Source organism: Pinus tabuliformis, chromosome 3_2, assembly GCF_031772625.1.
Source record: "Pinus tabuliformis cultivar Carrire ecotype Pingquan chromosome 3_2, CPIR1, whole genome shotgun sequence".
NCBI lineage: Eukaryota > Viridiplantae > Streptophyta > Pinopsida > Pinales > Pinaceae > Pinus > Pinus tabuliformis.
The window spans coordinates 639729348-639753313 of NC_142302.1; the positions used below are offsets into that span (position 1 = coordinate 639729348).

General features: G+C 35.3%; 1 pseudogene; it reads left to right on the forward strand.

The window, feature by feature from the left end:
* Positions 1 to 15637: 15637 nt before the first annotated feature.
* Positions 15638 to 18360, forward strand: LOC149182238 (mitochondrial import inner membrane translocase subunit TIM23-2 pseudogene; annotated as a pseudogene).
* Positions 18361 to 23966: the final 5606 nt, after the last annotated feature.

A 23966-nucleotide genomic window follows, 5' to 3' on the forward strand; every position in this document is an offset into this window, starting at 1 on the left:
TAAAACTTGAGGTAAAATTGCATAGTTTTCTAATTTATTATAAATTTAGGAGAATCTAATGAAAATCCATTTTGAGCATTATTTGTCAGCCTTCATTCCACATCTTTACCACTTCCCCTTTTTCAGCAGCATGTCATTTTTGAGTGTGGGGGAGTGTTCCTTTCATTCCTTTCTTTCTTATCACCATGCCATTCATATTCTTTATCATCCATTGCTATTCTTATTCACTCTCAACACCTCCCTTATTCCATGTTGTTTTACACCAAGCATAGAATTCAACAGCTGATAGCAACCACCTCTATTTGTTTTCTAGCATCGCATGAGGACATGCTAATTTTTCAGAGAGGGGGAGGAATTGCTATGCATGATGGATGTTTTCTACTTTCTTCCTTATTTAAGGCATACAATTTCATTTTCACACAGTGCAGAAATTGATTTCCACATATTTTTAAAACTATGAACTCCATTCTTGTGATCTCTAGGAAACACAGACATACTATTAAAATACACATACCTAGATAAATTCAAGATAAATTGGTTCATAAAAATTTTAGAAATCATGCACTCTCGCCTACAACCATTTTGTTTATATCTCATGATTCGTGCATCAAAACAATCCGATTTTTGGATCATAAAGACATTCATATATTATAAATTTACTTGTCAAATTTCAACAAAAGCTGGGTTGTAGTTTTTGGGAAAATGGTTAATAAAGGTTGTTGTTATTTATACTATATTTTGTTGCAACTTAATTGTTATGCCTTCATCAAGATTCCTAAAATTGAATATTCATTAATTGAGGAAGAATTCATTTGTTCTATCCATTTCATGCGCTGAGATGAACATATTTATTCTATTACTTGGCTAACACATAGGTTTTTGTCTTTGGGTTGCATGAGGACATGCAATATATTCAGTTTTTGTTGCATGAGGACATGCAACATATTGAGTGTGGGGGTATGTTGGGTTGTTAATATGCCATTATTATTATCACTTTTGAATACTTATCCCACCCATTTCCACTATTTTTCATCATATCATTTGTTATAATTTATCATTTAAATCCATTTTATAAATGATTTATACTCTCATGGATGAATATTATTTATTCTCCTTTATTTCTAATAAATTGATTATTCTGCATTATTTTATCAATGATAGTTCTAATAAGTTGGTTATAACATTATTCACCATTTTTAGCCTCCAAGGTAACTTCCAGATTGAAGATTTGATTTTTAAATCTGCCAACTCAGAAATTCGCTGGTTTAAGGAGTGACAATTTTTCCGTTGAGATTCTGAGCAAATGAAGATGAATTTGAGAAATCCGGAACATGGGTTTTGTCCAGAACGGGCCCAATTAACTTTAGCTAAGAATGGTTTGCCCAAATTCGGCTTGTACAGAGAGAAACATAGGGTTCTTTGAGCATGATTTTATCAGATTTACTGTTGCGGCCGTCCTCCAAATCTCAGCTGCAAACCCAAATTCGTCTTGATTTTGTTGAGAGATGAAAGGAAATATATTTTCTTGTTGACCATCTCGTTAGAATCAGCCCAAATTTGTAAAAGAAATCATGTTGTAATTATCTATGTTATAACTGCTCTCTGATCTTTCTCTACTTAAATGAAAACAAAGATCAGAGAGGAGGAGACTTCAGGATGACTTTGGGGATTCGAGTGATGGCGAATTGATGATTTGAATTAGAGATTCAGAAGCAAGGATTCATGATACGATAGGAGGAAGGAAGGACTGTTTTATGTTGTAAGTCTCAAAGCTTCAACTATTGTAATGATTTCACTATTTAATGACTAATACATAATTTAGGCGTTGCTGTTCACTCTTTTCCTTCTAAAGTAACCCAGCAGCGTCTGCTGGCGGCTAAGGGCCCAGCCTCTGGTGGAGTACGCTGCTACTACTACTGTATATTATATTCTTTTGTTTTATGCGTGGTTTTCTTATCAGTTTTATTTGGTAATCTGATATGTTATGTTATTTTACATCACAGCTCCGTTACATTTGATTTATTAAGTAATATCATTTCTGAAGACAGAACCGTTATATTAAATTTGCAACGCATTGCTGTTTCTTTAAGTGCTGATATAAATGGTTTTTACAGGATACCGTTGCTATTCAATTATGGAATGACTGTGTTGTAACATTTGACCATTGGTATTATTGAATTCATCTTAGAAATTATATTTCCTTGCGATTGTTGAATCTATGAACGTTGTTGTTACATTCTAAAAGACAATCATATTATTTATAAGTAAGACTGACAAGTGGATTACCAAGATCAGATTACTATATTAGCGTGTTGCGTGTATATATGACTGATCCCTGCTGTTCCATAAAGTATATTCCATCCAGTTTGCTTGAGGAGTGAAGAGTGTTATTTCATAGCAGAGTGTGAGTAAGTTGGTTTTGACTCACGAGATTTAGTTCTTTTGATTGTTGTTTCATTTATTGTTGTTCTATTTCCTTTTGCTATTTCATTTTACTTGCTTCCATTCCGTTTCCTTGCAATTGCTGCTTTGGTGTGAGAGAAGGTCTAAAGCTGTAGTGAGTCAGCAAGTCGCTGCTTAGCTCCCAGATCTTTGGTCCATACTCTATTTTCCTTTCCATCAATTTCTAGAGGAATGAGTTATTGCTGCTGTATCCTCGATTGATGGTTGTTTGAATGAATGATTTAGTTTAGAACATTTCAGTTTCTTGTTGTTCCAATTAGATTTCTTTTTCAAGCATTCATTTACTTTTGGGTTTTAAGCACTATACTGCAAAACATTACTCTTAAGTAAATAGCCGCCTCACTCTGAGTACACTCTTGAAATACAAAGTCGTCCCTGGGTTGATAATTAATGTGAAGGTAATTAGGAGTTCAAAAGACACCTTTTTATCGCTCCACAGAATGTTAGCCCACGATGAGATGCAATTTTCTTTCTCATCCTCCAGACACTCATCGTTCGCTATATGGCATCACTAGGTCTCTTGACAATTCCGCTTACTGCCCAAAACACCTTCGATATTCCACCGGTTTTGGAGCGTGAGACCCACCATTCACTTTAGCGCTTTTCCCATGGTTTTCAGCTTTCGTTGTGACCAAGTGCTCGGGGCCTTTCCATTTCGAGGGGTTTTTCCCAGCGATGCACGATTAGCTTTCAGAAATGGCCTCTGTTTTCCGTTATAGACTTCCTAACTGCTAGTTTATGCCCTGCACAGTCTCCATGGGCCTTGGTCAGCATGCCTTGACCAAGGTCCTCTTCATTCCTTGCTGACTACAAACTGCCACTGTCCAGAGGTCCTTCTTGATAGCTCATTGTCCACAAGTTTTTGAAGTCTGTCCTGATTTGATATAGTCATAGCACTTTGATAATTTTCATGGATCCAATTCAGATCAACCATTCAAAGTTAGTGCCCGAGTCTCTATGCCTGTTAGGAGAAAACAAAAGAATCTCATTCAAAAATTCAGTAAAAGACCTTACCCTTGCAAGGGAAGCCATCCTGTTTCTGTCATGCCTTGCTGGAGGAATGATGTAGCAAGTGGAGAGCATGTCTGCAAAAAAGGACAGTTAAATCAACAGTATTCGACCAAACAGTGATCAAACCTGAAGACAGAGTTGGACAAATAATCACTTACAAACCTTACTAGTGCATTCGCTTGCAATCAATGGATTGAGGAAGGATGGTGCTACCATGGCAATCTCCATCAAGATTTCAAGGAGTTGTAGAGCCACATCACACAACAACCATCCCGCCAAATGAAAAATGTGTACGACAAGAAGATGAAGGTAAGTCATAGGTTTACCAGAAAGATCAGGAGTTGTTGGATCCTTACACCCAGATCATACGGTGGAATTTCTTTCGCAGTTAATACCTGACCGCTTGGCAGCAAGACGGACTACCCATATTAAGACAAGCCACATGTGGTAGCATACCCGTAGCCTACCTCCTCGGTACTGTAAGGACACAAGGATCATGCTAGAGCCGTGTGGGTCAAGTCCATCCAATGGCACATAAAGTCGCTAGACATCCATAGTTCCAAATTGATTTAACAACTACCAAATTAACATTTATAACCTTGAATGCTATATGTATTTCATTAAATGGAGGATCAAGAACTATATGGACCGTGATATTATACAGCGCGATGCATTCATATAGTAATTCAAAAGATTATTTTTTGTTGTTGTTGTTGTTAGCATTAATGTGTTGCAGTGTTATCATATCACCTAGTTCTTATTTATATAAGAAAATCAATTGTTACCTTGTCATGCTAATACAAAGCAAGTTTCCCTGCATCTGTTCATACATATCGGTCACATGTTCCAAAGATAAAGACATCATGTATATTAATTTGAAATCAACCTTTACTAAGACTAACATCCACATCATAATCCGTAATCAAGTCATAATCATAGTCATAATAATAAAACTATGACCTACTTGCACTCAAGTACATATCAGTTGTCTCAACACATAATGTGTTAGTACATCTGCCATAAAACAAGATCATTCCTTCATGAAATCTTATAGACACATACTCATATCATGCAATAAATCAAACATTTAAATAAATTGTAAACATACCATGTTAGATAAACCAAATAGAAAACATAATCAACTCATACCTCAATGTATCTTAGGGGAGGCTATCACATCTGCACAATAAGTCCAGATTAGTGTGACACAATATAAAAAATATATCAACTCATACCTAAATACCATAACTGTAACCATTTGTACAAGGAAATCTATATTAGCATGACACATATAACATCAATACCTCAACTACAATGACCATAATCATCATGCATATGACAACAATGCATATAACAACAAGTTAACTATCATGCATGACTAGCTAACACATGTGCATATGACTGCATCGATCAATTGGCATCTATCATGTGTGTAAAAAAAACAAAAATAGAATGATAGACATGTACATAATCATAATGATTATAACAATCATTAAAAAACATACTTGCATGCACAACATATAAACTTGTATGATGATCTTCTCTTAACTCAAGATCTAGTTCTGCAACTTCGCTCTAAATATTTGTAGCTCCTACTTCATCTCAGCAAACATATTAGCATCATAACATACCAATAACATCATGACACAATGCTACAACAATGACTATCACAATGCATGCATAACAAAAAATAGACAATTAACATGCATGCATGACAAATTGCCTGAAGTGGCCACACTGGCTCAGGTCATGGACTATTTCCCTCTTTGAGGGTTTTAACCACGTCAACAATACTGGTGTATTGATATGATCTATTTGTGAGTAGTGTCCTTTGGTGTTCTGTCTAAGGAACTTACGCTGTAAGTTCATACATGGTATCAGAGATATTTTAGGGCCCCATCCATTGGTGTTCCAAATCAGAAGCGAGTAGAACTGCATCCAACTGTATTTCCTAGATCTACTGTTACTGACTTCTTTTGGGCCGATAGGACTGCTCTATTGTGTTAGGAGAATCTGTTCTTGTGAGGAACTCCTTTCGTTTGACACGAAAAGGTTTCTGGTAGCCCTAACTACGTCATTTTTAAGATCCGGAGGTATACAATGTTTATTTGCAGTTTTTAGTTATTTTCTCTATGTTTATTTTGGTTCAATTAGCTCTTTGTTTTGTTATTACCAGATCTGTACCATTCATTTCTGTGTTTGCTCTTTGCCCCGTGACTCTATGCAATCTAGGCAAACCAGAAACAGAAAGGAAGGATTTTTCTCATCTATATGCTCTTTTTTGTCATGCCTTAGTGTGATCTCAGAAAATCAGAAATATTGAGGAAAATATTTAGTTTCCGGCTAAAGCTAACTTCAAACCATAAAGTTTTTTTTTTGGTATGTCCATGTTGGGTTTTGTAGGCAAAAAAGAGCTTTCTCAAGTAGCCACACACCCCAAAGCTTTAGTGACTAAAAAAACAAAAAAAAAACAAATCCCCTTCCTCTTTTTCAAAATTACTAACCTTTTAATCTAGCTCACTTGGTTCAAAGCTACTTTATGAGAATAGAGGTCTTGAGTTCAAGTATTTCTTTTTGTTGATCTAATTATATTAAGCTTGGAAAGGGGGCGGTTTTTTTTTTTAAATATAACATTATCATTAATTTCCGCACATTCGCGCACTTTGTCGGCATATTCAACAAATTTTCTTCAAAAAGCCATAACTTCTTCATCCATAAGCCGTTTTCAGGGCCTTTTTTTTAATCAACCTAATTTTTTGAGATCTTTCCATTAGAACGCTTAGTTTCAACATCTATAGCTTCAATTTCTATTAAAAAGGAAATTTCATGCGAAGTTATTTTTGACAGCACCAACTACTTCCAATGGTGGTCATACATTGTGGATTTACTTAGAAGTAAAGGTCTTTACAGAATAGTCTCAGACCAAGAAACCAAACCGAAAGATGAAGATAAGGCAGCTAAATGAGAAAATAGGCAAGATCAACCACGTGGGTTGATAGGGATGTCTATTTCTCTAGACCTTAGATTCTATATCGTAGAACTTAATACTCCTAATGAAGCAATGAAACAGATCACTAAATTTTTTGGAATTAAAAATGAACTTAGAGCCCAAAATGAGTTTCTTACATTGGACCCCAATAATTTTTCTTCCATTGAAGATTTTTTGCCCAAGTTCAAGACCCTTAGACTTCTCTTGGAAGGTGTTAAGGTTAAGAAAGAAGATGGTAACCTTATCTATTCCATTCTTACTAAGTTGGGACCAACCTACTCTGTGTTTGTTTCCACCTTCCTTTCTCAAGGAAAAGACTACAAGTCCCCTTCCTTTGATGTCCTTTGTGATTCTTTAATAAGAGAACAAGAAAAAATATTACATATTGGTCTTCTTAATCTTGGAAAATATTCTAAGAAAGCCTTAGCCACCCAGCAGCAACCAAATTCAAAGAATCCTAAGAAGTCGTATCCCAAAATGAATGGTCCTAAACCAAACAAGGGTCCTAAGCCATTTCAGTCTCCAAATGAAAAATCATTTCAACAAAATGATAAGGAAAATAAAAACAAAGGGAAGAACACTGATAGACATTGCCACTTTTGCAATCAACATGGCCACTTAGAATCCAAATGCTTTAATAAGATGGAAGCCTTGGAAGCAGCAATGAAGAAGCATAACATCCATTTGGAGCACTCAACAACTTCAACTTCATCTTCAGGAATAACACTTTCTACATGTGGTTGCCAAGCATCTCGGTCTGGATACGCACTAAATGTATATTCTTCTTCTCATTCTCATGAGTGGATCATTGATTCTAGAGCTTTTTATCACATGGCCAAAAACAAAGCCATGTTTTCTTCTTTAAATGATTGTAACACCAAAAATATATATGTTGGTAATGATAGATCTCTTAGTGTTGTAGGGACTCGAACTGTTCATATATAAAATGGTCAATTCAATGATGTATTATGTGTTCCAACCATATCCTGCAACCTTCTATCTGTATATCAGCTAACTCATTCAGGTGAAGGTAAAATAATTGAATTTTCACCTCACGATGTTGTAATTAAGGACCTAAGAGATCCTAGACAGATTTTAGCTACTGTAATTGCTGATGATTCTACAATGTTGTATAATTTTAACAACTTTGGGTCATCAAATATTCCCTCGGTATTTGTTGCTCATAATGATGAAGTGAGAAAACTTTGGCATGCGTGATTTGGTCACTTAAACTATCGCTCCCTTCAAAATCTATGTAAAGAAAATCTGGTGACAGGTCTTCCAATGGTATCTTGTAGAGATGGTGTTTGTTCCAGATGTGTACTCGAAAAACAACATTAGGATAGTTTTGAAAAACGTGCCTCTTGGCATGCCTCAACCCCTTTACAACTTGCGCATAGTGATTTATGTGGTCCACTTCTAGTTGTTTCATTCTCTCGCTACAAGTATTTCTTAACTTTCATTGATGATTTCTCCAAATTCACTTGTGTATACTTCTTAAAACTCAAGAGTGAAGTATTTAACATGTTCTTGGCCTTTAAGGCCTTTGTTGAAAAACAATCTGGACATCAAATTCTTAAGCTAAGATCTGATAATGGTGGAGAATATGTTAACAAAAAATTCATCAACTTTTGCATTGAGAATGAAATTCAAATGCAACATACTATTCCATATACTCCACAACAAAATGGTGTAGCTGAAAGAAAGAATCACACCTTAAAGGAAATGGCTAATTTTATGCTTCAATCTAAAGGACTTAGTCGTAATTTTTTGGCAGAAGTAATTAACTTTGAAAATTACATAATAAATTGCACTCTTATTAAGATTTTAAAGAATATTACTCTTGAAGAAGCGTGGAGCTCAATTAAATGAGATGTAAGTCACCTTCACGTTTTTGGAAGTGAAGCATGGGCCCATATTCCAGATGAGAAACATAAAGCTTTAGAATCTAAGAGTGAAAAATGTATTTTTGTTGGATATTCTAAAGATGTCAAAGGATACAGACTTATTCCACTTAAGTCCAAAAAGGTTATCATTAGAATATATGTAACGTTTGCTAAAAATATATCAGCCGACGAGTCTAGTTTGGCAGATGCACCACCTCTCTCTATCCCTTCTACTTCTGAAAATATTTCTTCTTCAGATGATGACAGCGAGGATGACAATCCTCCCCCACCTTCTCAGTGTCCTCCTTTAGCTCCTCAGCTTCCAAAATGGGTCCATGATACTTGGGATGCAACAGGTGCTCTTGCCAGTGATCCTACAGATCAGCGACGTAAATGTTCTCAGTTCGATAGAGCCTCTTCTTTACTAGCTCAAGCTTCAACTAATTATGATCCTGACACCTTTGTAGAAGCTTCAGGCCATCCACATTGGGACGTAGCTATGAATGAAGAATATTGTTCATTATTGGCAAATGATACATGAGATCTTGTTCCCCTTCCAAAGGGACGAAAAATTGTTAGATGGAAATGGGTTTACAGAACCAAGTATGGACTAGATGGAAAAGTTGATAAACATAAATCTTGTCTTGTTGCTAAGGGATTTTCACAAGTTGAAGGCATTGACTATACTGAAACCTTCTCCCTTGTTGCCAAAATGAACTCTATCCACCTCTTTCTTTCCCTTGCTACCTCTTTCAAATTGGAAGTCCATCAGATGGATGTTAAATTTGCCTTCTTGCATGTGGACTCGCATGAAGAAATCTATATGGAACAACATACTAGCTTTATACAAACAGACTCTAGCCTTGAATGTCAGCTTAAGAAATCCCTTTATAGCCTCAAGCAAGCCCCTTGGGCTTGGTATGCCAAAATGGATAACATTCTTTTAGAAACTAGATTTTCTAGGTGCCATTCTGACAATACTGTTTGCACCAAGAAAGTGGGCAAGTCTCCTATCATTCTTGTTCTTTACGTTGACGATCTTATCCTTACTGGTAGTGATCCCAACCTTATAAACCATGTAATGTCCAACTTTAAAAAGAAGTTTGAAATGACAGACTTAGGACACTTGCATTATTTTCTTGGTTTTCAAGTCTTGCAATCCAAGGAAGGTATTTCCCTTTCCCAGTCCAAGTATGCATGTGATATTCTACGTCATTTTGACATGGAAGACTGTAAGCCAGCCCCTTCTCCCTTTCAATTTGGAGCCAAATTTTCAGTCCACTTGTACTTCTGCTGAAGTTGATGCTACCTTATACTATCAACTTGTAGGAAAACTTTTGAATCTGACCCATACTCGTCCTGACCTTTCCTTTGTTGTTGGATTTATTGCTCAGTTTATGCAAAACCCAAATGAAAGTCATTGGAAAGCAGCTAAAAGAATACTTCGTTATGTTTGAGGTACAGTTCAGTTTGGGATTCATTACAATGTAGAAGCATCTCCTCTATTGGTTGGTTTCACTGATTCTGATTGGGTTGGTGACCTTGATGATCAGAAGTCTACTGCAGGCTATGTGTTCACTCTTGGTTCAGGACCTATTACATGGGCTTGCAAGAAACAAAGTGCCATTTCTCCTTCTTCAACAAAAGCAGAGTCTCATGGTGCGGTAGAAGCTAGTAAGGAAGCCCTGTGACTTAGTCAGATCCTGTCAAAGTTTGGCTTTCAGCGGTAGCATCTGAGTACACTTTGGTGTGATAATCAAAATGCCATTCAACTATGCAAAGATCCAGTCCAACATCAGCGCAACAAAAACATTTAACTACACATGCACTTCATCAGAAAGCTCATTCACAACCATGTTCTTGAAGTGAAATATTATTCAATAGATGATCAAGTCACAGACATCTTTACAAAGGCTCTCACAGAGGTGAAGTTTACTAAAATTCGATTTATGGTTGGAGTTTAGGAAGTTATCACTAAGGGGGGATAGGTTCTAATGCCTCCTTCCTTCTCCTATTGTTTCATATTTCTACATCCTTCAATCCTATCCCAAGTTGTTCTTAAGGGGGGATGTTAGGATATCTCAACACATAGTTGTTCTTAAGGGGGGATGTTAGGATATCTCAACACATAGAAAATAGTTAAGTGTAACTTGGTCTAGTGTAGAGTTAGGTAAAGTGTGTTTATTTACAATGTACTTTTGTAACCTACAATCCGACAGTCACGATATCCATCTATAAGTTGGTACTAATCACGTTTTTGGTAATTAAGCAAACTATCAAAAATATGTTTTACAGACTTGTAAACTTTCAAATTCCAGCTCAACACAAATTGCACATGAAATGGAAGCCTCCTATTTCGACATAAAATATTTATTTATTAAAAAATAGTTACGGGACTGCACAAGTAATAATGTTGTTGATTGAGTTGGTATCACACGCACTTTAAAGGATACCCTCCATCAAGTACAAGTAATGTAAATGTAATCTGTAATCTACCAATAATGATAGTGCGATTAAAGGTAATGACTACCAACATTCAATGGAGAAAAGATGGATCAGTTAATAATGTAATTGCACTATGGCTGCTGGGATGCATAAATTCTTGCAGCAATAACTTAAGATGTGAATCATGCTCATACACCATATCACCTCCAAGAAAATCACCAAAAACTCACACAACAACGTCCCTCCTTCTTTCAGAGCCTTCTTCCTTAAGAAGTGCCACCACAATAATTATACCAAATTGCAAATGAGACGATCCTAGACATTTGAAACTAGCAAGGACGAGTTCCACCATTCGGACAATTTCTATTACTATATGTGATTTTTGCAGCGTCTTCTTGGACTCCGAGAAAAACTCATTCTCTCCTCCAAGTGAGGTGGTTGTGAGAATGGAGCTAATTAACCAGAGCACTGCTTCAAGTGCTACACTAATTATATCAACATTCTTAGCTTCATCATCCTCATTCTTTTTATTCTTCAACGTTCTTGAAGAATAAACGGGAGAAGCAAAGAATTGCTGAATGAACTACAAGGCCAATGAAATTAGAGTCTGAGATGATGCAATTCAATGGATTTTTTTTCCAGACATCCTTTAGGATTAACATTCTGTTGTAGAGGTCTTCATTAGTTATATCGCTCAAATTTCCATGCTCTAACGCACGGATAGTGAGCATGACTATCCAGAAGCAGAAATGGTTGAGCTTAGATCTCCTATGAATTTCGATGTTCAAGTCGTAAAGCATCCGAGATAAATTCTTAAAATCATGCTCCGGATCTTCAACTGATTGCATGGCGTTACAAGGCAAGACAACGCTGTAAAAATCCCGAACAAAATGTCTGGAGGAAAATTAGTATCCTTGAAACCAATGAGATCGACGAGCCTGCACACTTCCTTGCACACTTGTTTCAAACCATCACATGAAGATGCATAACGATTGCATAAAAAACAAAAGCGGTCATTTAATACCGGCAACAACTTTTCATATCCTCCTCGTATTGAACAAAACACAACCCTATTTCGAGGTTGGTATCGACAATAGAGGCGGAGAAGATTAAATTTCTTCCACAACACTTTCCAATAATGCTCTTCTGGCACCTCTCCCTTTTCCCTCTCAGCATTTACAAGACATTCATAATTCGAAATCAATCCCTTCACCAGAATTTCCATATCTGCTTCGCTCAAGACTTGAGTATAGTCGGAGATGACATCTAGCCTTTGGGTTGGGCTTGAGTTGTTGACCATGTATTGTTGCATTTCTTGCCTCAACTCAGCTTGCGGAATAACATTGCTAATGTCAAAAGGCTGACGTGTAAATGGACTAACTGCTTCGTGCTTGGCATCGCAAATAGTTTCCAATGTAGTTTGATCGTATAGAACCTGAGCTGTGTCTTTTGTGTGCGGCAATCTAACTGGATCATATGCAAATTCTTGAGTCAACACATCTATGTACATTTCAAGAATCTCAAGATCCATTTTCGGCTTTAATGATCGCTAGCCAGGATTTGTCTTTACCTTACAAAATATTTTGTAAGATATATATATATATATATATATATATATATATATATATATATATATATATATATATATATATATATATATATATAGATATATATAGATAGGCCATCAAATGTGCCTCATATCTTAGGATGGGTCGGTTTAGTCTAATTATTTAATGATGAGTTGTGCTAATTAGTTGTTAAAATTAATATATTCAAATTATTTTTAATTAAATTAAAGTCTACGTAAATGCCATATATTTTTTTAAATATTTATTATGTTTTAAAATTTGAAATATAAAGTTTACTATTGAATTTAGGTTTCTGTGATCTATATTAATATTTTTTAGAAAACCATTGTGGTTCATTAGTGAGGACAAAACGTCTCACGCGTCCTGACGATGAATCACACTGGTTGGTTGTTCGAAACACACGACAAATGATGTGATTTCCACCAAAAACTCTTCTAAAAAATAAAATCCACGCGACAAATGATGTGATTTCCACCAAAAACTATTCTAAAAAATAAAATCCACCATTAAATTACGTTTTTAAATTAATTAATTGTTAAAAAATTAATACATTCAATTTCTTTTTAATTATAATTAATTTAATTAATTGTTAAAAATTAATATATTCAATTTCTTTTTAATTATAATGAATTGTGTGTGGGTTATATTAAGTGCATTGGTTATGTTTATTAGTTGTTGATTATGGTTAATATGTTTAATTTTGGTTAAATTATTAGGAATGTGATTGATTTTGTTTAATCTTTTTATTTACTTATGTGAGTTTAATATGGTTAAAAATAACAATAGTGGGTTTCTATGGGGCATACTAATAACAATATGGGGACAATACGGGCACAATAATAACAATAAGGGATACAATGACAATAGTAATGGGGGAATCACTAGTATTATAGGGGCCTAACACTAAACGAGGTATTTCCATGAGAATGGTGCTCATGTTGAACCTAGAGGATATAATTGATAGAGTTGGTTTAGGATACAAACAATTGGAAATCTTAAAAAATAAAATAAAAAATGCATTCAACAAGATTGAATGTTGTAGCTAGACATCTGCAGAATGATTGTCGGAACGATAATTATGTATACATATATAATAAAAACAAAGCAACATTATTCTCATATAGGAAACTATGGTACTGTTATTTCTAAACATGTTTTGGGTGGGAAGAGTATGGAAGTTTAGAATACAACTAGCTACATGAGAAAGACTTAGCGAGTTCTGCTACATTTTCTTTTGTAAATCCCATTTTTGAAATGTGCATTAGATAAGCTTCATCAATTTTGTTTGTAATATTTCAACGTGCTTGACAGGTTGCATTAATGCACATGTTTGAAAGATTTAGGTGACAATATGGGGTATCACCTTGGTGGATTCAGACATGGGATAACATGCTAAGAGAAATGATGATGTCTTCATCAAAGCGTTATTTTGAGGAACAAAGAATTGCTACTTGCAGGACTTACAACAGAAATAGATGCACCAGCTTGTAATCCATGAAAATTGTTGTTTGATTAGTTATAGTTCTTCCATTTCAAAATGTGCATTATATAAGATCCTTTAGTTTTGTTTGTAGTATTTCAACGTGCTCTAGAGGTTGCATGAATGCATGTGTTTCAAGATTTAAGTAAAGATATGGGGTATCACCTTGGTGGAATCCGAGGTGAGATAACATAGCTAAGAGATACGATGATGTCTTCCTCAAAGATTTCTTTCGAGTAAGAAACAATTACTAGCTGCAAGACTTATAGTAGAAAGAGATACACAAGATTAACATTTGGAAAGGAATTTATATGCCATCATAGTTTCAACTGATAAATTCAAGCCAATGGCAACTGAAGTAGCGATCATCAAGTGTCTCAAAAACTAGTGGTGTTAAAAAAGGACAAGGATAAATGACTGCTTTCAAAGGGTAACTTGAACAACTTTTATTGTAAGTTTCATTTTGATGGCGTAAGAGTTTTTATCAAATTATCTTCCCCTCTTTGTTATTATTTTATTCCATTCATCTCGATATGTGTCAAGTTAGACTCCAAATGCTAAAGAGGTTAGACAGCTACATAACTAGAAACCTAGCAATCCCAAGTTATTATACAGTGAACATTTTACATATAGAATGCACAGTAAACAAACACGGTTGAAACTCTAATGAACTAAAGATGTGCATTGCTACAATTTAAGGGAACCCACTGTGGAAAAAGGATCCAAGTTATAATTCTTGATGGCAATGCATAACTTTATGCATTATAAACAATTTAAAATATTGATGGACCAATCTTCAAGGCTTACAATACATCCTATTTTCGAGTGCTTTTGAGAGTTCCCATTCATTAGAGAGTATTTTAGAGGAGAGAAAAAAAGGCATCAGGAATGCTCTTTGAAATTCCTCGAATTAGCCCCAACACATCCATCCTTCCATAAGATCCACTATGATATGCTCATATTCTGCTCATAATTTTCATCACCACCACTAGACCTCCTATTACTTGTTCCTCTTCACATTTTAGCAAGTATAATGGGCCCTCCATGGAAATCCAGTGTGCCAAACTGTAGACCCTCCCCTCACTCGCTCCATCCCGCTCTCTCCATATCTAATCAACAATAAATTCATCCTCCAATCAATGATTACCCAACAACCCAAATGGTGTATTAAGCCACTGTAGACTAAGACAACACAAGAGATCAATGGAGTATTGGGTCCTACAAAATTCACTATTCAAACAAGCTAAAGGGTTTCACAAGGCAAGATTTGGGCAACACAAGGCTACAGGGCCCATGCTTTGCAATAAAAAATGACAACAAACATGTCATTGAAGAGGAAAACCTGGAAGGTGAAAGTGAATATAACTCTCCTGGATTAGAAGATGTCGGTGAATACGTTCAACAAACAGTGATTGGCCAGACTTTCGTGAAAAACTTGTGGTAGCAGAGCAAGTTCATAAGAGTGGAAATGGTGAGCTAGGAAGTGGGAAATAATCCTCAATAGAATTAGGTTGTAAATGGGCTCATTCAATTCAAGTGCCTAAAATGGGTTTTCTACTTGTTGCAACTAAAATGCTCGATGGAACATGAAGTTTTGAGAGAACAATAGTTTTTCTTCAAAGCAGGATGTAATGACCCCAAAGAGGGTGCATTTGGGGTCATCCTTAATCATCCATTGCAAAGGTGTATCGGGGACAAGAAGCCTACTAATCCATATTTGTTGACAATATCTACAGATTTTCCGCTGCATTTTGGTGGGTTGGTTGAAGGAAAAATGTTCCTATTAACTACAAGTGAAAATGTTGTCACAAATTTGGATGAAGTTATTCCCGGTTTTTGTTATGGTGCTAAGAACAAATTACACTCTACAGTAAAACTTGTGAGGAATGAAGTGCTTCAACCTGAAAATTTCACGTTCTTCCTTGGCTATGTAGGCTGGGAATTCAATCAGTTGAAGGAGGAGTTATCCTTGGACTACTGGCATGTAGCAAGCTTTCAACCCCAATCTAATCATTGTTTCCTCTTCTTCAACTCCTGACTTATGGGAGGAAATTTTGTACCTTATGGGAGGCTGATATGCTGAACTTGGTAGAAAGAAAAAAGAAAAAATTCTATAATTTATATTATTTTTCATGCAAATAGTGTTTGGCTATGTACATTAGATGTTTCCATTATGGGATAATTGATCTGTTTCACTTTCCTGTTAAAAAAGGATTGGTAGAATATAAAATTACTTGAGTGTGTGTTGAATACTTAAGAATGAATCAAGGCTATCATAAAATATCAGTGTGAGATGACCTTCATTTGTAACTATCTGATATACAAGTTAACACTATGGCTAACATGAGATGAAGGATCAATATGACATGCTTCAACATTATTGAAAAAAATCGATGATTACACTTTTTTCATAATATGTGGCAGTAGATTTTTATCTCTATCAATCCTTGGAGTGAAAATATTTTTAAAGAGACTATTTGATAGAAGAGTCTAGTCAATAATTAAGGATAAGCAATAACCAAAGGACCAAGAGAAAAAACACCAAAATCCAATCATGAGATGATTGGATGTGTGCATGGATTCTCTACTATTTCTAATTTATTTAAAATATAACATCAATGTTGATTCGTGAGTTTTTCACCATTAACAATGTCTATTTATGAAGAGATGATCTCCTTTTCTAAAATAAGTAAGCTGAAATAACCAAACTGCAAGTATATGATACCAATCAACAATGTCTATTTATGAAGGGATGAGCTCCTATTCTAAAATAAGTAAGCTGAAATAACCAAACTACAAGTATATGATACCAACTGTAGGATCCATGTTCACCTCATCATCTTTGATGCTTTGGTGCTTTTGTGTCTATGTGGCCAATGTAGATGTAGCTACAACCTGCATTTAGAATGAAATTAGTGAGAACTTAAACCCCTACATTCATATAGAGACTATTAAAACCCATAAACTCCAATTAAGGAGGTCTACTTCACCCTGGAAATTTACTTAAAGTACTATAGATTAATACCAATATTTTTTAAAAGAGGTTCCATTAAACTTCAGAAGCATTGCAAGTGATTAACTACCTTCTCACCCAAAGGTTGAGAGCACAAGCCTCGCTCTCCTCTCCTTGAACTTAGCAAATGCTGGAAGTTGTTCTCTATGGATAAGGCCTACTAACAGTGGTTTTTCCAAGCCAATAATCATGGTGTAAGATCTAATAGCTTCCCCAGTAGCTACATGGTAGTTCCAGTGAGTATAGGCCCAGTGACTGCTTTGCGAACTAACTCATTGAAACCTAAGCTTGTATTGAACCCCAACCTCCTCTTGAACACCAATAGTACCCACACCTAAACTTCTCCTTTCTCCTTTCCCCTTCTCCTTTCTTCCTTCCCCTTTCTCCCCTACCTGTTCCCTCCCCTTATTACGGCGGCTCTTCCAACTCTAACATGTCCCATCCTTCTTATGACTCCTCCATCTTTGAAATCTCTCATCTCTTTCCTAACTAAAGAATATATATTATTGATTCTTTTTTCCATTAAGTTGAATTGGGTGCCTTTTCCAATTTCGGTATGCCATCATCAAAAGATTCAAATCTGAGAATATATTGAAGTTCACATGTTATTATAAACCAATTGGCTTATCAACTTCTAAAAATAGGTGATCATAAGTCAGATCGTGGTTTTGAAAATATCCAAGAGGAGATCCTCTTGGAATATATTCTCCCTCGATCGTTTCTCCAAAAAAATAAAATAAGGTGTTGAAACTGGGCATTATTTCCTTAATTGACTAGAAAATAATGGGTCTACAATATTGGTTCCATTATTGCACCTTTATTCACTTTCCTTGTCTTGTTTCTTTTGCATTTATAGAAGGTTCAGGTCAGAGGATTGACCGAGGGGAAAAAATTGTTGTAGGCATACCCTGGCTAAACTAGTACTCAAATTATTAATCATTCGGTAGATGGAGGAAGATATAGCAAAGGCAGGTGCCTGTACAATCCCTAAGGAGATCTGCACAATGCCCTTGATTCCAGGCTGATACAGAACATATGCTAGATCCATACTTCCCCGAAATTCTTATTTAAAGAAGAGGATGTTGTGCAGAGAAGGTATTGGGGTGAAAATATCATGGGCTATGGGTATCTCCTCGGTGTCGTCTCTGGTGCCAGCATTGGCCTAGTCAAGGGATTGAAGGCCTGGGAGATTCCATGAAGCTTGGGGTTAAAAAAATCTAAAATACCTCTAGCCACACGAGAATGAAGTTTGGTAATAGACTCGGCATCATAGGGCTCACCTATGTTGGATGGGAGAGCGGGATCGTGGCTACTAGGGGTACTGATGATATCTTCAACAACATTTGCATTGGGCTTGGCACCAGAGCACTTTACAGGCCGTCATTGGCCCAAGGTCGGCTACCATCGCTGGGGCAATCAGGGGACATGTTGTCGGCTCTCTTGTTGCAGAAAATCAGGATCTTAAGAGATATGTGCCCATTTGACCGTGCTCTCCTGTATGATCTCGATAAATTTCACATCTCCTTGTTCCATAGCAATGAGAGCCAAGAATAACACATGCTACTACTATTTTATTTTTAATGAATTTTTATTCTTCTTAAAAAATAATGTAGTTTATCCATAATACACAAGCAATAACGTTGAGATGCGAGTAAGACATCGACTAAGTCAGAAGCGAGGGAAAAGAAATTTGAATGAAAAAATCATTCCTAATATTATTTTATCAATTTTGTAATTTCTTAGGTCATTCCTAATATTATTTTATTAGCGTTGTAATTTTTTAGGTTTTTAATATTATTTTATTAGTTTTGTAATTTTTTAGGTCATTCCTAATATTATTTTATTAGCTTTGTAATTTTTTAGGTTTTTAATTTATTGGGACATATTTCAATTAAAAGATCATTTTTAATATTATTTTATTAGTTTTTTATTTTTTTAAGTTTTTAATTTATTAATAGAAATTTAGCTCCTCCACTTTTAATTATGGCTAGAGGCTCTCTCGCCTTTATGGTAGAGATGTTGCCATGTATAGTTAAAGGAATAGTGTCTGTTTAAACTGTTTGACTCAGTTAAAATAAACAAAATGAAATATAGATATAAATAAAAGCCCAACATAATAGAGATGTTGTAATGTTTTGTTAAACATTTTGACCCAATAAAAGTAAAATTAAGTTAAGTTTACAATTAATAATTAAACTACACTATATCCATCTTAACACCACACCTACCAAACACTTAGAGGGATCAAATATCTTGAGATGAAAATCTCTTTTAGAGTGAAAAGAAATTTGATCCCTTTAAGTGCTTAGTAGATATGTAATTGAGATGGATCTAGGTTGGTATAAAACTAAGTTATGATTATTAAAAAAAATAAAAAAGAGTACGAGAGAGGTGCCACATTGTTAAACTTTTTATTTTATTTTAAGACATTCCTATATAATTATAAAAATTTAGTCATTGCATAGCATTGATAGACTTTGATAGTTAGGCATAACTATCTATGCTTAACCAACATGTTTTAATTGAACCCAAGGGAAGCACCTCAAATTATAAAAAATGTTGAAATGTTCATTTACTTGTAAATAATGCAAGATCGTCACCACCCAACCATAGGTAACATTCTACCACTTCCTCTAAGCCAAGCACTCTTGGACAACTAACCACCCAATATAGATTTGTGTTGTCTCCATCAAGGCCAACGCATTGTAGTCCTCAACGATGTACCTAATAGAAACAAGATTCCACTTAGACTTCACTCATCAATGATGCTACCTTTCCATGGCTAACACATTATTCAACACATTGCCAATTTACATCATGCTCGCCTAAGCTTGTGTCAAAATGCTTTGTTAATGATCAACCCTTGTTAGGGGGATCTCCTAGTCCACACCAAACTAGTACACCATCCTAATTGTCTCATGAAACAACCTAAGTCACTCACAAAGTATACCGTACATATAAACTCATCATCCAATCTTATTCATTCTTACTTGACATGCCATCCGTTGTGCCATTGATAATGGAACCTTAAGTAAGATCCTTTCATTCTCCCCCACCTTTAAGTGTTAGCATCTTCATAAAAATGGCTCCATTGGCTTCTCTAATGGATAGGGCATTGATGGTGAAGAGACACTTTGTAAGTTTTTCATTTAAACGTGTTGTTGATACCATTTTTCATGAGGGTAAACTTTTCAATCCACTTAAGCATATAATACCACTCAAGAAGCCTAGTTATTTTATGGAATTGACATGACATTACTATTTGTGCATGACCATTAATCTCTTGTAATGCCTAGCTAGCATGTCCTAACCAAACCCAAGTTAGGCACCTTAAACTATAGGAAATGTTGTAGTTCTTGTTTCATTATAAGCGATTTTGTGTCATCACCACCCACACATAAACAAACTTTCACTACCTCCCTTAGGCCAACACACTTGAATAACTAACCACCTAGTGTAAGACTATGTTGTCTCCATCTAGAACAACTTCTTATAATTCTCTAAAGTTCATGTATCTAGTGGCAACAGGGTTCCACTTACCTTCAATACACTCATCAACAATGTTGATTTTCCATGGCTAACATACTATCAAACACATTTCTAGGTTGTTTTATCCTGTTGTTAATTTTTTGCTGCAACACTTCATTGATAATCCATCCTAGTTAGGCTAGACATCCTTCATCCTACTAGTCCACACTAGACTAGTACATCATCCTAAATGTCTCAGGAATCATTGTGAGTTTGTCATGAGGGCTATGAAACATATAAACGAGGCATGCACCATTTATCATGTTTGGTTAGCATGTTATATAGGATAATGTTTCTAGTCGCACCTCAAGGAAGGTCCTTACATTCTTCCCAACTTGAATTGTTAACATACTCATCAATATATCCCCATCAACTTCTCCAAAGAAATGGGTGTGGATAGTGTAGAACAATTCCAGAATTTTTCATTCAAACATGGATTTAATACCATTTGTCATGGGGCTAGAATTTTTATTGCACTTGAGTTTGCAATACCACTCAATAAACATGCTCACCAATAATCTTCAACATGACCTTACTAGTTAAGCATGAAAACCAACCATTTGTATCACATGTGTTGCACTTCACTGCCATGTCCTAACCAAAACTAGGCTAGGTACCTCAAACTATGTGAAATGTTGTAGTTCTCATCTCACTCTAGGTACCTCAAACATGAAGTAACCCTCAAACAACCACATAGATACTCTTTAAGGGATATTTAGATTTCAACTTGGATATGGAAGCCATGGCATGTTATTCTACATAAAGAGCCACAAGAATTTTTAGTATGTGTGGTTTTATAATAATAATGTGTGCACATTCTAAGAATGTGAATGTGCTATTAGAATGTGTGCATATTTTTGTAATGCATATATCTGTAGAATTATTTATAGAATAGTATGGCTTTAGATATTTAATCTAGATTTATAGAAACTGACCAAGTTTAAATCAACATGATTTGAATTCAAAATAATAAAATCATTGTATTTATGAATTTAGTGCAATAATCAACCATGGTATGTAATAAAACCACAAAAACCCCAGAACAAATAGTGTGTCGTCTCTCTAAGATGTGAGGAACATATTCTTATTAACCCTTAAAACCCTTCTATAGTAGTTTCAAAATCTCTTCTTGTTCATCCTTCCAAAGGGTAAAATTCCTACTGTGTAAGGTAGCGATGGGAGATTTGGACATGAGTAGAGAAGGTCCTTTTCATAATAAATGCCTAAATGCATGAGGGAATGAATTTGCGGTACAGGTAAATGGCCATGGCAGTGGCTATGGAATTTATAGTTATGATGAATATGCAGGCCTCATTTATTAGGAAATAATCTACGTCCAATCACGTTGAGAATTCATGTTGATATTATAAAATGGAAAAACTTTTAGAGACCAGAAGAAAATTGAATTTGAATGGGGAGTACCTTTCCTAGGAGTAGCTCTCCAGAGTGAAGAGACACAAAAAGAGGAGGGGAACTTCTGCCACAAGGGTGGAGCTCGAAGAAGGCTCTAGTTAAAGTTTTCATAATAACGTATTCACGCTTAATTCCCAGGAAAAGGTTGTCCCTGCACCATGCCATTGGGTACAGAGATTTCCTTCACTACCACAAACTCCCAGTTTCCATCATATTGATAGAACCCCAGCCCCTCAACTCGGTCTAGGAGGATCCTTCCACGACTCAGAGTCCATGAATGAATATCTGGAATCAATGTAGTATCCATGAAGACTAGGGCCTAGGAAGGACCACCTCTCTGGGATGTGTAATTTATTCATTTGATCCCACAGGAGTTCATTCCCATATCGAGACTAGTATAGTTTCCTTTCACTTATTTTTTCAATGCACAACCTGTATGTTAGTTTCATCATGGTTTTTCTCTCTAATTGGTTCCCTATGTAATTGGTTCTACTTATAAATATGTTCTTACACTAAATTCTTGGGGGAGGGATTGCATTCTTCCTTATCTTGTTGTCTTTTTTTATCTATGTCCTCCTCTAGTTCTTATGCTTACTTTATTTCCCTATCCGGCCCGGCTGGTCTTTGTGCTCCATCTCAATGCCACGTTACCAAAGAACCAGAGAGCATATGTATATATATTTGTCTATCCCTTATTTCCTAAACAACCCACCAAACACTTGATAGCAGTGACCATCCTAGACCTCTTTGGATGTGTAAAGGGAAATTTAAAATGAAAAATAAATGCTAATGTGTAGACGGGAATTTAAAATGGAAAATAAATGTAAATGTGTAGAGGGAAATTTAAAATAAAAAAATATGGAGGGAAGGAAACAAAGAGGGATTTTTTATAGGCCATTTGTTAACAATAGAAAAGGACCAATTTCCTAAGTTCAAGTGTTTATTCCACATTGATACACACATTCCATGCTCCCCATGAGTACATGCAGAGTCTGCAGAGATATGATTCAAATGAATAACATGACTCTATAACTCAACTAAGTGAGTATGACATATCTAATACCAGTGACTCATACATAAATCAATATCCCAACCAAGTGGGATACACCAAATTTGACTCATCCAGCCAATCAAGTTGGTATATACCAAATGTTTATACATGACTGAAATAGCAATTATTACATCATCCTTCCCATGCATAGTGGGGTTACAAATTAGGTATTTTCATGACATTTACATCTGATATACATGACATTTATAACAAGGACCAACGATCTAAACAAGACTAGGGAAAATTTTAAGAACCACCCTAAATTTATATGTATAATAAATGGGATAATCCCCATGATACATAGAAAAATGGGAGGCGATTTTATCAATAATATAATATGTATATATAATTTTTTTGGCAAATCTCTCACCAAATTATATTATCTTGTATAGTGATGGAGAATCTTTCACTGAATTATAAAATCTTGTAAGATCTTGGCAAATATTTTATTGAATAATAAAAAATTCTGTAGTCTTGGCGAATGTTTTGTTAAAGTATGAAACCATATATGATAATAAGAAAACATATTTATTAAACTGTAATATACTAACATACATGTTTGGAAAAAAGAAACATAATTTTCTCTTCCTACAAACAATGTTCCAAGTTTCAGTGGTCGTGTTTGTCAAAGTTCTTACAATACACTCTTTCATATCCTTCTATTAGCTTTGATAATATTCAAAAACAAATTTCTTGTAGGTGTTGATACTGACCACGAGTTCTGTCAAGGTAGGAGAGATTAATCTTTTCTCTACAACTTTTGTCAAGCTACCACTTTTTTCAAGCTATCAAATTTCTTTCTTATTCCATAGACTCCAACTGCGAGATAAAAAAAAAAAGAAAATCAAGTTTGTTTACCCCAACACGCCAACAAGTAGCAAGCCCCAACTATATTATATAAGAAGGTATTAGGTATCCCAAAGGCTTGAAGGGCATCTAATTGAAAGAAGTGACCATTGTGAGAAACCTTCAAATCAATATATGAATATATAAATGTAGATTTATTATTATTTTAATTGGAAATATTCAACTAAATAATAAAATTTAATTATGTCTCTCCCAATCTAAATTGCTTATTAGCGTAATTCACTACTCTCA